This window comes from Lagopus muta, chromosome 2, assembly GCF_023343835.1.
Source record: "Lagopus muta isolate bLagMut1 chromosome 2, bLagMut1 primary, whole genome shotgun sequence".
NCBI classification, from domain to species: Eukaryota; Metazoa; Chordata; class Aves; order Galliformes; family Phasianidae; genus Lagopus; species Lagopus muta.
Genome location: NC_064434.1, coordinates 800,647 through 817,588, shown reverse-complemented (window position 1 = coordinate 817,588; position 16,942 = coordinate 800,647). Strand labels below are relative to the sequence as shown.

The following is a 16,942-nucleotide window of genomic DNA, read 5'->3' as shown; positions in this document are numbered from 1 at the left end:
TGAGAAAACAAAGCATATACATGTGCATAGATAAAAGAGGACCCACATTTTCATCCTCCAGAAGTAAAAAACAATGTTGTAAGCTAAGTTATAGTCATAAGTTTAGTTATGATTTTATCACCTGTTATGCAAATTAGAAATTGTGATGTGTCTGTGTAAGGCTGGATACCAGAAATCACATGCAGATACTTAAACAAAGGCCCTATGCTTATCATCCCGGCAGTGAAATTATGAAATATAATTTGAAAGACACTCACTGATCTTCATGAACAGTTCTGAAATGAATAGCCTGTATAGGATGAAGGTAAACATTATGTTCAGAATCAGAATGGCTTGGGTGGGAAGGCACTGCAAGGATCTTCAGATTCCAGCCCCCCGCTGCAGGCAGGGTTGCCAAATTCTAGATCAAGTACCAGATCAGGTTTCCCAGGTCCCCATTCATCCTGGCCATGAACGCCTCCAGGGATGGAGCATCCACAGTCTCTCTGGGCAGCTGATTCCAGCACATCACCACCCTCTCAGTAGAAAATTTCCCTCAGACATTTAATCTCGATCTTCCTTCCTTCAGTTTAAAACCTTTATTTCCTCTTGTCCTATCACTATCTATCTGTGTAAAAGTTGTTTAAGTTGTGTTTCCTCTTGTTTTTAGGCTCTTTTAATATTGGAAGGCTACAATGAGGTCTTACTAGAGCCTACTCAACTCCAGACTGAACAAGACCACCTCCCTCAGCCTGTCTTCATAGAAGAGGTGCTCCAGCCCACTGAGCATCTTTGTGGCCCTCATCTGGATGCTCTCCAAAAGCCCCACATCTTTCCTGTGTTTGGGGCTCTAGACCTGGACACAGTGCTGCAGATGGAGCCTCATGAGGGCAGAGCAGAGAGGGACGATCACCTCCCTGTCCCTGCTGGCCACCCCTCTGCTGATGGAGCCCAGTATACCGTTGGTTTTCCAGGTTGCAAACACACACTGCTGGCTTATGTTAAGTTCTTCATCTACCACGACCCCTAAATCCTTCTCAGCAGGGCTGCCCTCAAGCAGCTCTTTTCCCAGTCCGTATATATTCTTGGAATTACCCCTATCCAAGTGCAAAACCTTGCTTTGTTGAACCTCATGATATTCACAAGAGCCCACCTTTTGAATTTATCAAGACGAACCCCTGGGGGTCACCACTCGTGACTGACCACCACCTGGACATAGAGCCATTGACCACAACCTTCTGGCTGCAACTTTCCAACCAGTTCCTTATCCATTGATTAGTCCATCCTTCAAATCCGTATCTCTCCAATTTAGAGATAAGGATGTGGTGAGGGACCGTGTCAAAGGCCTTGCAGAAATCTGAGTAGATGACATCAGGTGCCTTCCCTCTGTCCATCAATGTCATCACTTCATCACAGAAGGCCACCAGTTTGGTCAGACATGACCTATCCTTGGTGAGGCAGTGCTGACTGCCTGTGATCACCCGCTTGTCCCTCATGTGCCTTAACGTCTTTCAGGAGATCTTTTCCATGATCTTCCCAGGCACAGAGGTGAGGCTCACAAGCCTGTGGTTTCCTGGATCCTCCTTCCTCTCTTTCTTATGAATGGATTCTTCCTCAAAATTCTTTGAGACATCCTACTATATTTTTCAGTGTTTAAGAAATTCATTTTGAAACACTTACTGATGCAAATATCAACATTTAATTCTAGAAATGCTGTAACTTGTGAAAACAATTGTGAAAAAAAATAGGTGTGACCAAGAAAGAGACACGTTGATTACTAATGCTCAACAAGGGAAAATGTATTCTGCCATTAAGTACAAATAACCAGGATGATTTGTAGGATGGTTCTCTTCCTGCCTGAAATTCTCATGCAAGCAACCATGCTGTAGAAAAGTTGACATGTTGGTAATGATATTGAGTAGAGGATTTACCAGATTCTTGGTTCACATTAATGGTCTGGAATTTGATCTGCAGAACTAAAGTTTGGGGTTTTCTTTTGACGATTATGTCTCCCCTTCTGTCCCTTCTCCTCTCTCATCAGCTCCTGGTAAGAAGGAATTCTCTTAGCTCACTTGAGTGGGCATTCAAGAAACAGCCTGAGCCAAACAGTGCTCCAAAGGTTCTTATTTTGTGTTGAGTTCTGAGAACTATTTTTAGAAGTACAGCTTTTTACTAGAAATGGAGGCTAAATATGCACTTACTGTCATCTGACTCATAGCCACAGTCCAGGAATTCTACAGCAATTAAATTTAAGGGCAGAATGGTAAATTTGAAAGTAAGCTTACAGGAAAATGTTTAACTTCTTTAAAAAGTTCATTATGTACATATACAAATTCATATATGGCATATGTGGATACATACAGATTATAAAATACACACACTATATACATATTCCTCTGTTACACGTGTGTATAAAGCATATTATGCTTACATATAGTATACATATATTATATCTGTACTAAGCACAGTAAAACAAGAGGGAGAAAATAACATCTGCAGCTAAAAGGGTTTGGCTTTCAAACAATTATTTTGTTCCAAAATTTAAAACAAGTATTTAAATTTGAGGTTCTCTGTGCTCTGGGCCAAGCCCTGACAAAATTCTGGACTAGATAAGGAAACACATTATTGAGTAGGAAAAGAAGTAGAAGATCACAAGTGTTTCTGTCCATGTTTTTGCCTCTCCACTCTCTGAGGTAGCACTGCATGCAACAAAGCAGGAGGTAATCTTCTTGTAATAAACCAGAAATTATGACAAGGATATTTGTAAATAATGAAGTGCATAATAGTGAACAAAAAGTCTATTGAGTTTGTCTTCTGATTTAAATGGTCTGGATTCATGCAGCTGCCCAAAACAGACTCCTGACTGCCATTCTAGACAAGGGAAATTACAGCATAAACTGTCAAGTTCTGAGAATGTTACCTGTTTTACTGCAGATCAGTGTCCCCAGTGAAAGATAAACATACAGCAGTACAGAAATGTTGCAGTTAGCAAAATGCCTATGCAGAAATACTGCTCTCTTGTGAACTGGCATCTTGGTTCAGGAGGGAATTTGGATTCCCTGGTGAGTTAGGCATGAGTCAGTTCAGAGTCTCAAAGCACAGCTGCCTTGCACACTGTCACATTTGGACTGTCAAGCAGAAAGAATGGCCTCCTTGGGCTGAGCGGAGCTGCAGAATTCAACAGCTCGGCCGTGATTTTATATTATGCTTAAAGCAAGAGTGGATATGCTGTGGGATGTGGACCAGGCTGACTGGGCACCATGACCAGCGCCCACACCCTGACACGGATTAACTGAATGGTGTATTCTGTTTTGGGTACAGCAGAGCACAGAAGTCTTCCTCAGATGTCCGCATTCACCCCATCTCTATCTCATGATCAGTTTTGAATGGTCCTTTTTCAAACATTTCTGATTAAAAGCCCTGAAATGTAGGACGTGATGTCATACAGATCCCAAGTGGCCATAACCAGGTTCTTGTCTCTTCTCTTCCAGTTTTAGGGACCACACTTTTCTCTCTCTCTCTCTCTTTTCCTTCTCTCATGAGGGAAGCTGAGCACTAGATTTCTGCTTCTGCTGCTGCTATCATTCCTCCCACCTTCCTGTCTCACCCACTGGGCTGAAGAATCACATTCAGTAGTGAAGTTTTTTTCTACCTCGGTTCCCCTTCCTGTCCTTACTCTCCCAGGCAGCCAGCTGGGATCTCAGACAAAGGGAAATCATGAAACTACAGAGCTCACACTGGGAACCTTCGTGGAGTGTCTAAATTAGATATCGACAATGTCTTTCCTCTCTAAATGCTCTCTTCTTTCTTTAAAATGACAATAGCCACTCTGTGTCAAGCCGAGCATTGTTCTACCTCTGGATCTGACAAAAAGGACAGATATTTAAAGAAAAAGATGATGGAATAGGAAATGTGTAGAATAATCATTTCCCAATTCAGAGTCCTAAACATTGGTGTTCAGCCAAGAGGCCTGCCAAAACCGCAGGCTGTATTTGCAACGTCATGTTTGGAGGCTCTGAAGGACTTTTATCCATTTTTCAAATCCAGTTTTAAATTCCATCATACTTCTGACCACCAAAATCTCCTGCTACGAGAAGCTTCATAACTTCATTACTTGCAGAATAAAAGATAGACTTGCTTTTCTTCAGTACCAACACTCAGCCAGTAAAATTTCATGGCTGAAGTCAGCAAAATGTAAACCTGTTGTTTCCTGAGCATCCATCCCACTTCTGACATCTCTCCTTGACCACATGTACACACATACCTTTGTGCTCGCTGGCTGGCTGTCCAAGATGCATGTGCTAATTTGCCAGCACAGTACCAAATAGTTGAGTCTTATCGTCCACTCTGTGAGAGGAGAAACTGGGATTTTTTCTTCCTTCTAGAAATCAATTTGCTCAAACTTTCTAGGAGCTCAATGGTCTGTGAGATTTTCATCCTTCTACCACAGGCCTCTCCGTGGGCCTGCTGCTTGAGGGTACTCAGAGATAACAACTGCAGGAGCCTTCTGCTGCCCATCAGAGCTAAAAGTGATCGGTGAAGTCAAAGAAAGAAAAAGACCCAAACCGTTGGCAATGCTAAAATGGATGTTGCAGATCGTTCTGAAACCTTTAACTGGAAATTTATCAGAAGCCCTTTCGCAGAAATAGTTGAAGTTATGGTGAACTGGCATTTTTCAGTGAAGCTGTAGATGAAGGAATGTTCCAACACCTCTTTCAAAAATTTGTGATAAACTTTTCTTCCCATCTACAAGATTATGTCCACAGTTGCACCTTTGCCATATTTTTGCAGTGATTAACTTCTAAATATCAGTGTGTGAGGTTAGGATCCTATTTGCCTTCTTGGCCACAGGGGCACATTGCTGATAAAAAGGTATGTGAAAAGAGGAAGCGAGAGTATACACCAGTGCATAAGTCATATTACACTTAACATTTAGATATTCTAATTAAACTCCAGATATGTCTTTCCTAATAGAGCAAGTAGTATCATAAGGGAATAAAGCACTGATATTTGTGACATCATTGAGGGTGAAAGCTGGCACTAATTCTCTTGTGATTATTACAGAAATCTAAAATTTAAGGAAAACTTCAACTTCAGCTGTCTCCTACAAACACATGGCTGGAGAACTCAGTGCAGTAACTCCCCTCCCACCAGTACAAGAAATCTTTTCTGACTGGTTTTCCCACATCACTACTCTGACACCACATTTTACAAATAGTCTCTGCTCATCTTCCCAGATAAACATCTTCTACTTCCAATATTTTCCTGATTTCTGATGTTTTGAACACCACAGTCACTCTGTGAAATTGCATTCAGTTCCATCACTGATGTCACTCACAAAACTGACAGTGGAGTTACATTCAGTGCCTGGTTCTAGGAAGGTTTAAAGGTCTTTGGCTTTGGGTCAAAACTGTCAAGTTTCTCTAGCACTAAGATGGCATGAACTGAATACAGCAATACTTTATTTGACAGAAGAGTATCAGCCTATGACTACCTAAGACGAGAGAAGACAAATGACAGTATAAGCCTATCGCTTGTGGAGTTAAGGGAGCAGGTAAGGGAATCTACAGCGAAGGTAGAACTACAGAAGGCTTTTGCTGTCTCAATTTTGAAAACAAAATTACGACATGATATATTAAATAAGTTTGAAGGGATAAAACTCACAAAAGAGAAATAACATATTAATAATCATCGATTGCCAAGGTGATCACAGAATCACAGAACGGCCTGGGTTGCAAAGGCCCACAGCTCCTCCAGTCCCAACCCCCTGCTGTGTGCAGGTCACCAACCAGCAGCCCAGGCTGCCCAGAGCCACATCCAGCCTGGCCTTGAATGCCTGCAGGGATGGGGCATCCACAGCCTCCTTGGGCAACCTGTGTCAGTGCCTCACCACCCTCGGGGGGAAAAACTTCCTCCTCATATCCAACCCAAACCTCCCCTGTCTCACTTTAAAACCATTCCCCTTGTCCCATCACCACCCACCCTCACAAACAGCCCTTCCCCTCCTGTTTATATGCCCCAGCAGGAGGGGGAATGGCTGTTATTAAAGATCATTTTAAAGTATTAAATTTATTTAAGTTGGAGAAACATGGAGAAATCAATCATTTTCAAGCCAAGTCAAGGCAATCTGTGACCTATTAGCAGTCACCTTAAAGAATAAATTTAGATGAGATGGTCCAAGAATAACAGACAGGGCACATATAGCAACTGTTTCTTCAAAAAGGAGAAAGAAAAAGATCTGCAGAACTTAATGTCCATCAGATGAATTACAATCTCAAATGATAAATTAATAAACAATTATTAGTACTGATACAGATTTATCAAAACCAAATAAGTTCAAGTCAACAATTTCTTACTTTGAAAAGAAACTGGCCACATGAGAAGGAGACCTGATATCTATCTTTGTAAGTCTTTCAGTATCTTTCTCCTGGATTTAGTAAGTTTTTAATACTATTGCACTAAGTACTCTGACAGGAAAATGAAGAAAATATTGCCTAGAGGAAGATAATGGAAAATATCTTCAAATGGTTGAAACTGTACGTGTAGAGAGTTGTCTCCAATGATCAGTTCTCAGGAGGATGTTTGAAGTGCGACCGCGTCAAAGATTCACCTTGGGGCCATTTCCTTTTGATGTGAACATCTTGCAGAATTTGCACGTGAGTCTGAATGGGGGAGGATTTCAAATCCTCTGCAGAGCAAGATTAGAATTTAAATTTGGAGAAGTGTCCAGAAGTTTCAGGATGTCAGTGTACGAAATGTAATGCAGACAAATGAACAGTCATTAACTTTGTTAGGAAATCAAATGAAAGAAATTCATACCAAGGAATAAGAGGTAACTAAGAAGTAAGAGGTAAATAAGATTCTTTAGTGGCCAGGGGGATCTTCAAGGTGGATAGAGAACAAGTTAATAATATTTTTTACATGTAAAAAAATTTTTTTTTACTTTATTTAAAGAAATACCAAATAAGAGTCATGAGATAATAATTGCGTTTAATGTGATGGAAGTTTTACTGATATGGGGCATGACATTTAAAAAAATAACTTTGATAATGTGGGGTGAACACCTTGGCAATAAAATAAAATAAATTGAAAAGAAACATGTTTGTAAAACACAGATTGCACGAACAAAAGCTGAATAAATTGTCTTTATTATTATTATTATTATTATTATTATTTTTCTCCCTGTTGAGTAAAAAGTGGATGGGGACTCAATACCACTTAGTGCGAAAAAATTATTAGGAAGAGAACAGAAATTAGTTATTTGTAATTTCCACTGGGATGAGAACAAGAAATCATTGGCTTCATTTGCAGAAAAAAAACATTAGAAAAATATATCTTTCCTCTTTCAAGGTTCATTAAACACAAGAGCACACCGTCTAAGAAGGTCGTAAAGTCTTCACTGCAAGGCTGAAAAAAAGGTGGGATTAAGAAATGTCAGAGCAGGTGTTACTTGTGTCCTGTCTAAGTGCTGCGAGGTTGTTCCTGAGGTCTCTTACATCCCTGTTTTGACTCAAGATACCAAAATGCTTTGACTTAAGATACTTCAGAGCACATTACTGTGAAGACGAGCCTAACTTCAGTGTTGTCTTCACCAAAGTATGCCTTTTCACTTTTGATTCTGCTAATGCCTTGGTTTAGGAATCTAATTCAGCACAAATTCGCCAGGACCTCAGAATGAAACCACCAGGCACTGCTGGAAGGAAGGGCTGGGAACCACCAGTCTTTGTAAGCCTTCTTGGAAGTGGGTCAGCATGACTGCTGACTACTATCTACTCTTTTGTGTTGAGTCATCAGGAAGAGAATTTACATTTCTCAGTGATATCCAATACTGCAGAGAAACCCTGCAATGAGTACTGTGATGGGGCTATTAATTGGTCATTGTTATTTGCAGAGTCCCATATGACGCCGTGTTTTGGTGTCTGATGGACATGGTGGTGATAACACACCGATGTTGTTGCAGAGCAGAGTGCACTGAGCCAAGGAGGACTCAGGTCCTCGTGCTGCACTGCCCGCGAGGGGCTGGAGGCACGCAGAAGCTGGGAGGGGCAAGGAGTCAGCACAGAGATATCCCAACCCATGTGTGGTGTGCTCAGCAGTAAGAGATGGGGGGAAGGAGGAAGGGGAGGATGTTCACATGACAGCATTTGTCTTCCCAAGAGGTTGTTACGCATGATAAGCCCTGCTTTCCTGGGAGTGGCTGAGCAGCTGCCTGCCAACGGGAAGCAGTGAATGAATTCCTGGCTCTGCTTTGGTTGAGTAAGAAGATTTTGCTGCCTAATAAATTCTCTTATCTCAGCCTATGAATTGTCCCGCATTTACATTTCTGGTTCTCTCCCCCATCCCACCTGGGGAGGTGAGCGAGCAGCTGCAGGGTGCTGGTTTACCTGTGGGGTTAAACCACCACATCATCACAGGAAAAATATCATTGGGTTCTTAATCATAGGAAAAGAACTTCAAGAGGAAAATGCCATAGCACAGCTTTGCTCAACGCTACTGCCTCTAAGGAGCTCAAGCATTATCTCCAATTGTTGTGAGCAGGCACACTGTAATCTTCTCGTGTATATACAGGCGGCAAGGACTGGTTTCTCTGAAATCATAGATGTAAATAGTAACTTGGGTAACTAAGAGGGTCTGATCTGTCAGGTGAGATTCTCAGCCACTCTCAGTGGTGAGGGGTTTCCTTCAGACCAGTACATTACATCAATGCAAAAGGTGAAGCAGGATCTCATCCTGCCTTCAAGATGCCTGAATGATTTAGGTTTTGGAAATAGAGGATGTCACTGTGGTAGCAATATCCAGCACTCACTGGGATTTTCCAAGGCAAGGAGATACCTTGAGCCATAAGGATTATCAGTGCTACCATCACATCAGTACCTTCTGAATGTACTGAGCTAAAAGCCACGAATACAAAGTCAAGAGCCACTGATGAGTGTCCTGTAGAAATTCCATTTTATCTAATCATATGATTATCTCATCTGGGACGTGGTCCTTTCTGACATATCAAAAAGCATTTAACAGAGAAATTAAATCATTTCTAGGTACATTCTCCTTGGGATGAAATGGCACACACATTTTTTCTCCTATTTGAGTTAACCAAATTTATGCAGACATGCTGACAGAGGAGTTTACACCCCGCTGTGCCTTTTCATCTTGAAAACCATGAAGGGTAGAACTGTTCTTTTAAGTGACAGATTCCTACCAAAATAAATTGACTAATTTACAGAGTTGGGTTCTATATCAGGATTGTTGAACCAAGTACAATGAAACCTTACCAAGGTCTTCCGTGCATCCTCAGTAACAAGGGCCTCAGGGAAATCTGCAGTGCCTACAAGGCTGTTGCTGTTGCTCAATCTTAACACTTCCAACAGACACAGCAAATGCACTTTGAAGCTATCAGTAATATCATAAGTGAAGACAGTTATGCTCATGACAGTACTTCTCCCAGTGAATGGCACACACACAGTAGTGGCTCCCAGTTCCTACCTGGTGATGGATCCCTATCGTAGTGCGAAACCCCTTAAAAATACAGTTGCAATACTGTGATGCACCTTGGGACATTTCTATTAAACGCAGGGTCGATGGCTGATGCCTTGATGCGTGCTCCATGTGTCTACACTGCTTTCTTTTCACAGAAGCACTTCTAAAAGCCTTTTAAAAATTCTAGGAATTGCTGATGAGACCAAAACATAAAAAAGTCAGTGTCCCCATGGGTACTGCAGCAGAGTCTGACAGTTATCAACCATGTGAGTGTCTGAAAGTAAAAGGCAACGAGGAAAGAGGAAACACTTGGTTCTGGCTGTGCTTGCTCTGTATTGGCCTTCCAGGACAATCTAGTGTCAGCCAATCACTGCTCCCACAAAATATTGCACACTTCTTAATCACAGACAGAACTGGGTAATCCCTGTGAAGTGACTATTGCAGGAGGTGGTCACTGCCTTGGTCTAAGATTATATATTGGCACAACTCTCCAAAATCAAATGTCTCTCTTTGTAACTGGTAAAAGAGAGTGCTGAGACATCTAATTTAGAATAGGAACCTGATTTTAGACAGCTAAAATTGTGTGATATTAATCACAATTTCTGTCCCAAGCCTGGCTTCCTAAATCCTTCCATTGCAGAAGGAAGTCTCTATAGATACATATTCTGTAGAAGAAAATGGTGGAATGATGGAACGATGGAACAACCTTAGCAATTCCTTCCATTAATTTGCTTTCCACGATACGAATAAGTGGCAATCTGTAAATTATATTTATACTAATCTTTTGGAAACACAGATGAAATGTGGTGGTTCACTTTTGGTCTTCTTTCATGTGCCCCCTTCAGCTAACCATCTCTGCAGTCCATGCCAGCCCACTCACTAAACCCTTTCCATCCACAGCAAAATAGAGGCCCAGACTTAAACGACAGACAGTGCAACCTGAGCTAGAGCAGATGGCAATAATTTATTCAGATATCAAATCCCTTCTCTGCAAGGGATTGGAGACTCCTCAAGGCAATCCCTGTTGGACTAGTTTGCACAGGGACCAGCATAACAGGACCTTGATGTTGATGTGAAGAGTGATTAAAACTAACATGAGTTTGGCAGCACTGATTTTAAATGTTATGCAGTTTTGGATCTTTCATGTTGAAAAGGCCTTTGACAAGAGCAGCCCTAGGGAGAAGCCCGGTGTTGAGCACCGGGGACGAGCCAAAGACTTGCTAGTCTGAACTCAAACATGTTTCTAACTGAACCACAGCGACAATGCTTTATATTCAGGATTTTGTTTTCCACAGTTCATCTTAAGGTAACATTTTACGATTTACAAGAAGCTGTTCTCCTTTTGGGATGTGATTGACGTATTTAATAGCAACACCTCCATGCCATGCATTGAAACAGAGCTGAACACTGGGAAGGTTGCAGTAGATATGATTAGTCATCAGACTGCAAACCTCATTAACTGAGATTTATGTTTAAGCTTATACATACTGCTTACAAATTGTCTATAAACTTGGAAGCCCACTTAGTTCTCTGCTGTGCTCAGTAATGAATTAAAATACTTCTATCTTTCTGTTGTCTCAGCCTTTTAATGAACACTGTAAACAAGCACTGCGCATATGGAAACAGCCATTAATTGATGCAGTTATATATGGCATGTAGAAGACAAGGGATTGCATTTAGATCAAGCTATTAATGAATCTATTATATGCTAATTTATGCTAAAAGCATTGGATGGACCTGTGACACTGACCAATAGGAGCTTTGCTGTCAGCTGGATTTTTGACTAGCAACAGCCACCAGGAAATCAGATGAATAATGTACTAGTGAATTTCTAGAACAGAAAGTGCTCTGACCTGGTTTGGTTCTTGCATACAGCAGAAACTATAAACTTAGACACAATGAGTTTGATATTTGCTGATTTCTAGTACCAGAGAGTAATTGTACATTTTTCAAACCGTTTGGATGTGGTGCTCAGGGCCATGATTTAGCGGAGGGCTGGTAGAGTTGGGGTGGGATGGTTGGGCTGCGGTTGGACTCCATCATCTTTAGGGTCTTTTCCAACCTGAGCCATTCTACGATTCTGTGATTTGCTTGAACAGCTGGAATCCATCCTGGACAAAGTTTTGTGGGGATTTATCTCCCTTTTAAAGAACTACGGACTGACCAATGGAGAATGTTTCTCATGCACCCCTGATGCCTGATAGGGCATGACAGCTTTGGGCTGGCTGAACTCAGTTCCTGTGGTTATCTTGGTTCATGCTTATGCTAAAGAGCACAGGAATGCCCTGCTGGCTGAAACAGCTCATTTTCAGTTGCTACTCCAGGGTCAGATTCTAGGTAACAAAAGCAGGGCAAACTTTTATCTCAATATGTCATGCAGATCAAGTCCATTCCTTGCCTGATTATTTCTGGAAGTTGCTCTATGCTGCAGCACACAGCATGCCTGCCCTTCATTCAGGCACTTCCATTTTCCATCCAAACTGCTCATCCTGATGTAAAATGCACCTCTTCTGCAATGTAGAGAGACTGAAGCGAATGAGCCCATCTGCTGCCAGAATCATATTTTAGAAACTTCTCTGAGTGCAGGATTTGCTGACATTTGTTTACCTGGGAGAAGGGGTGGGAGGGCAGAGTGGGAGGCACTGCTCACCTTTTGCTTCTGTTTGCTGGCTGTGAGGGGAATGCAGAGGCTGACTCAGCAATTTGAAAAAGAGGAATTAAATCTCCCTTTCTATTCCCTAACAGCCAAGCCCAGATTCTGCATTTCATGAGAATATGGAGGAGGCATTCTGGGGAGGAAGCCCTGCCTATATCCACAGCTTGCCTCGGGATTTACCCTGGACATCACATGCTGCAGATCAAGATCTGTATGTTACGTATATATCAGGAATTAAACAATGGTGCCAGGGAATGCTGATACAGAAATTTGTTCAGGTGGAATGTAAGATGGTTATGATGGTCTCGGGAAAAGCCCAGCTGTGGATCTAAGGGCTGCTCAACAGAGTGAAAAGCAAAATGAAGCAAAGAAATGACTCAACCAAATTACTGTGTTTAAACCCTACTCTTTGTGTCTTACCATGTAGTCCTACTGAAATACTAAATCTGCAGTATGTATGCTATGTTAGTTGTTCCATGACTACATAAAAATTAGACACATAAAAATTGTTTAAAACCTGGTGACACTGTGTAGTACCAGACATTCTGGAGGTTAAGTGGACTTGAAAACATTTGTAGGAACACAGAATGGCTTGGGATGGAAGGGACCTCAAGGATCATGAAGCTGCAACGCCCCTTCTGCATGCAGGGCCACCAACCTCCACATGTAATCCTAGACCAGGCTGCCCAGGGCCCCATCCAACCTGGCCTTGAACACCTCCAGGGAGAAAAACTGCACTGAGAGACACAACAGGTCTGGCTTTGCAAGCCAGTGAGCCAGGAAGCAACTGGAGTCTGGGGAGTGTTTGCTCTTGTCCTGCTGATACGCTGATTTTTAAGAACTTGCCAACATCAGTGGTAGGATGCAGAGCAGAAAAAACCCTTTGGACTGAGCCACTCTGAATGACTTCATGTCCCTGCATGTGCTCTCGGGCTGACCACATTAAAATCCATATGCACATGAATTACAGCTGTGCAGCTCTTCCTGACCTTAAATCTGGTGCCTTATGTCCTCTCTGTTTTCACTTTCCTAATCTTAACCTTATATTAATAACCTGCTTTTGAGCTAATATAAGAAGTTATCACATTCACTGTATCCCATTCAGGCCTTATTTTCCACCAGATATTACAAATTGATTCAGATCCATGGGTCGATACAGTGATTCATACATAACTGCCACACGCACTGTGTATATTCGTGCATACTGTGACATCTGTGAGGCTGTTGTAGTTACCATCCCAATTTTGTGACAGGGCAATTAATGCAGAAGGAAATCCAGATTTAACACAACAAAAGGATCAATCCATGTGCACTAAGAACCACACAGTCACAGAATATCCCGAGTTGGAAGGGCCCCATCAGTATCCCTGAGTCCAGCCCTGGCTCCACACTGCCCAAACCAATCCCCATGGGTCCCACCAGCACAAAGGCCTCGGCTGCCCCTTGCATCCTTTGCCCTCCAAGCCCTTCCCCATCTCTGCAGCCCACTTGGAGTCAAGCAGGCCCTGCTGTTCTCTATCACACACAATATCTATTGCAATTCATGTACTTAAATCCTCACATCAACCAGTGCATGCCATCATGTAGGGATTCATATATCGTCAGAGCCAAACAAAGTAACAGGCATCTGTTAAAATGGGTTGCCTTCTCAATATAGAAGATAGTAGATGATTGCTGCCTCTTCCAAAAGCCATCAATGCCTGCCTTTGGTGCTCTTCAGCTTTTTCAGAAGGAAGCATGGCACACTTCAGCCCCAAATCACCACCCAGAGATCTCACACAGAGCTGGAATTAAAACTGCCAGCTCTCACAGTTCATGGCCTCATCTTCAAGCTGCTTCCCATAAAACCTGGTGAAACGGTTGTAAACAAAGCACAAGATGAGCTTTCGTTTCATGGCAGAGCTCCCACCGACATCTGATCCGCCCAGTGTTGGCATTACAAACATGAGTGTGCTGGCTGTGCAGCGCTTAAACAAGCCTTTCTCAGAGGCATTTAGCTGCTCATTAATGCAGCTGGAGCCTGACCTTTAGCAATCTGTCCCAGAGGGCTATAATTAAGCGTTTCACTTAAATATTATCTTGGCGACACTCACTGTAGCCTTAAAGCAATATGTGCTGCTTCTGTCTTGGGGGCCCCTTTCTGCTCAGGATCCCAGCAGCACTGAGCCTGCTGGTTTAACCGCCCACCTTTTCCACATGATTAATTTGAATATCCATAACTTCAGATGCCAAAATTCTGAACACTAAATTAATTGGAATATGTACTTTCCTGTAACATCAAGGAGGAACAGAGGGGAAGAAGGGCTGGTAAAGGAATTCGTTCTCTGATGAATTTTTTGTAGTGCATACATCCCTGCAGCAGTCATTGAAGATTCCTAATCTGTACCCATCCTAATAAATCAAACATTTCCAAGGTTAATTCTCTGTCACTGAGGCCAACTCATTTGGTTAAGCATCTCCGCTGTCTTATGCATCTTTAGCTTCCACAATAAGATAGTCACATCCAAATCCTGCTTCGCATCTGGGAATTATTTGGAAAAGTGCCATGGACAGGGCAAAGTCATGCCAGAGAGCTAACAATTTAATACAGAATAGATAGTTGCTGCCCTGGTTCTCCTCAATTTTCTAGTAAAAGCTTTACTGAAAAGGTGATACAGTTCTGTCAGCTGTGCACGCTGAATTCCCTGGCCATTTAAAGATACCCAACTATCAAATCTATACCTACAACCATCAATGAGGTGCTGTGGACATGGGAAAAAGCATAGTATGCTAATGTATGTAGTTTACTATTATTTCATAGGGATGGTGGGGAGTACTTGAGAAGTTGAAAGCACTGGAGGGAGGTGGAGGGACTGCCTCACTTTGTAGAATAACGCACACAGGAGTACACCACCAGTGCTGGCTTTAGGAACAGACGCTGCATCGCCAGTCCTACCTCACTTGTTTCTGTGTGTATTCATTAGCTTCTCTGACAAATAAGAAGCAGTTAATTGAGATCCTTCACTGAAATCCAGGCTGGACAGGGCTTTGTACAGCCTGGTCGAGAGGGATGTGTCCCTGCCTATGGCAGGGGGGTTGGAGCTTGATGATCATTGAGGCCCTTCCAACCCAAACCATTCCATGATTCCTTGAGATGATAAATGTCTGGCAGACAGGCTATGGCCCCTTGTAAGGATCCCAGTGGTGTGAAGGGAGGATGACACTGCGAGGTCCAACTCCTCCTGCCCTCACTGCTTTCGACGTATCTAAAAGTGCTGCAGTGCCAGTCATTACAAGGGGCTTAAGACAGATAGCCTGAACCCAGACGACAGATTTAATTGAGTGATCACTGTAACTGAGGGACTAAAATTCTGGAAAGTATCAGCTTCTTATTGTGTTAGCAAGAAGCTGCTTACTAAGCTCAGAAGAAAGAAGATAATCCATACAAGAAGCAGCGTGCTGAGTGCTCTCAGTGAATCACCCACCTTACGGCGTTCCCCTCACATTACCTCTATGTCAGCAAAGCTTTGTGAGCAGCACTGTGCAGTGTGCTCTCAGCACACTGAATTTACTTAGGCAAATAACAATAAATATAAAATGAACAAACTATTTATATAAATCATCATAATTTAAATGTGGAATAGAATGCAGAATTGTGCTTTGTTTTAAAAAGACATTTCAAGATTGTTTGCCTCCTCCAGGAACCTATATATCAGTTGATTTTAGGTGATTGCTTCTGAGAACGCTGCCCATTCATTCCAACTATGACATCGCAAATTGCTGTTTCCCATCAGTTTTAAAGAACTAAAAGTGATTTCTGATATTGCCACGACTTATCGCTGCAGGACTGAGCCAGAAATGTGTACCGTTTTAGTCTATATCTGATAAATGATTGTTAGAATGATGCTTTCATTCATAAGGCTCCAGTTGCACTGTACGAGCTTAGAGGATTACTGAACAGAAAGCGGAGCACTTGGGCTAAAGCTAAAGAGGTATTAAAGTTCATTTTCTTCCAACACCATCAGCTGGGATCTGTAAAATATGCCCTGTATCTTCCATAGAATATTTTCCAAGAGAAGCAGTAGGAAATTAAAACAAACATTTACCCTTCAAATATATACTACATAATCTGCATCCTCAACCTCTTTTTAGATATACAGAGGGTGGTGAGGCACTGGCACAGGCTGCCCAAGGAGGCTGTGGATGCCCCATCCCTGCAGGCATTCAAGGCCAGGCTGGATGTGGCTCTGGGCAGCCTGGGCTGCTGGTTGGCGACCTGCACACAGCAGGGGTTGGGACTGGAGGAGCGCTGTGGGCCTCTGCAACCCAGGCCATGCTGTGATTCTATGATATAGCATTATTCTTATGTATATAACGTTAATATTAAATAAATAGGTGTATGTTTCAAACAGGAAGGTGAGGGCTTCCTGTGGCTGTGCTCTCACTGCTCTCAGAGAATGCTCTTTTTTTTCTGGCAGTTCAGCTGATTTGGGAGCACTCCTCGTGCTCCTGGAAGAACTCCAGTGAACCTGAATTATCACCTTTCTAATTACAGACTCCACTGTCTTAAAGTTTATCTGTGAAATGCAAAAGGTCTCTGTCCTTTAATGTGCCTATTTTCTTCCTTGAATGTTGGTTAAGCAGTAAACCGCTTCACCTCAGCTATGATTTCCACCAGTAACAGCTCACAGGATCCACATAAAGAATTTATTAGTTTTACAGGATATTAATCTCAACAGTAAGGACTCACATCAATATTCCTCTTTTTTTTTCCAACTCTCTCAATTCTTGTTTTCAAAATTACCTCCAGAAGAGATGCCAAGTTTCCATGGATCTTTCAAGGACCAGAAG

General features: G+C 42.3%; 1 protein-coding gene across 2 annotated transcripts in view; it reads right to left on the bottom strand.

Moving 5' to 3' along the window:
• PTCHD4 (patched domain containing 4) overlaps positions 1 to 16,942 on the bottom strand; it is a 94,324-nt gene that overhangs the window by 14,624 nt on the left and 62,758 nt on the right. The gene's annotated exons all lie outside the window — the stretch shown is intronic.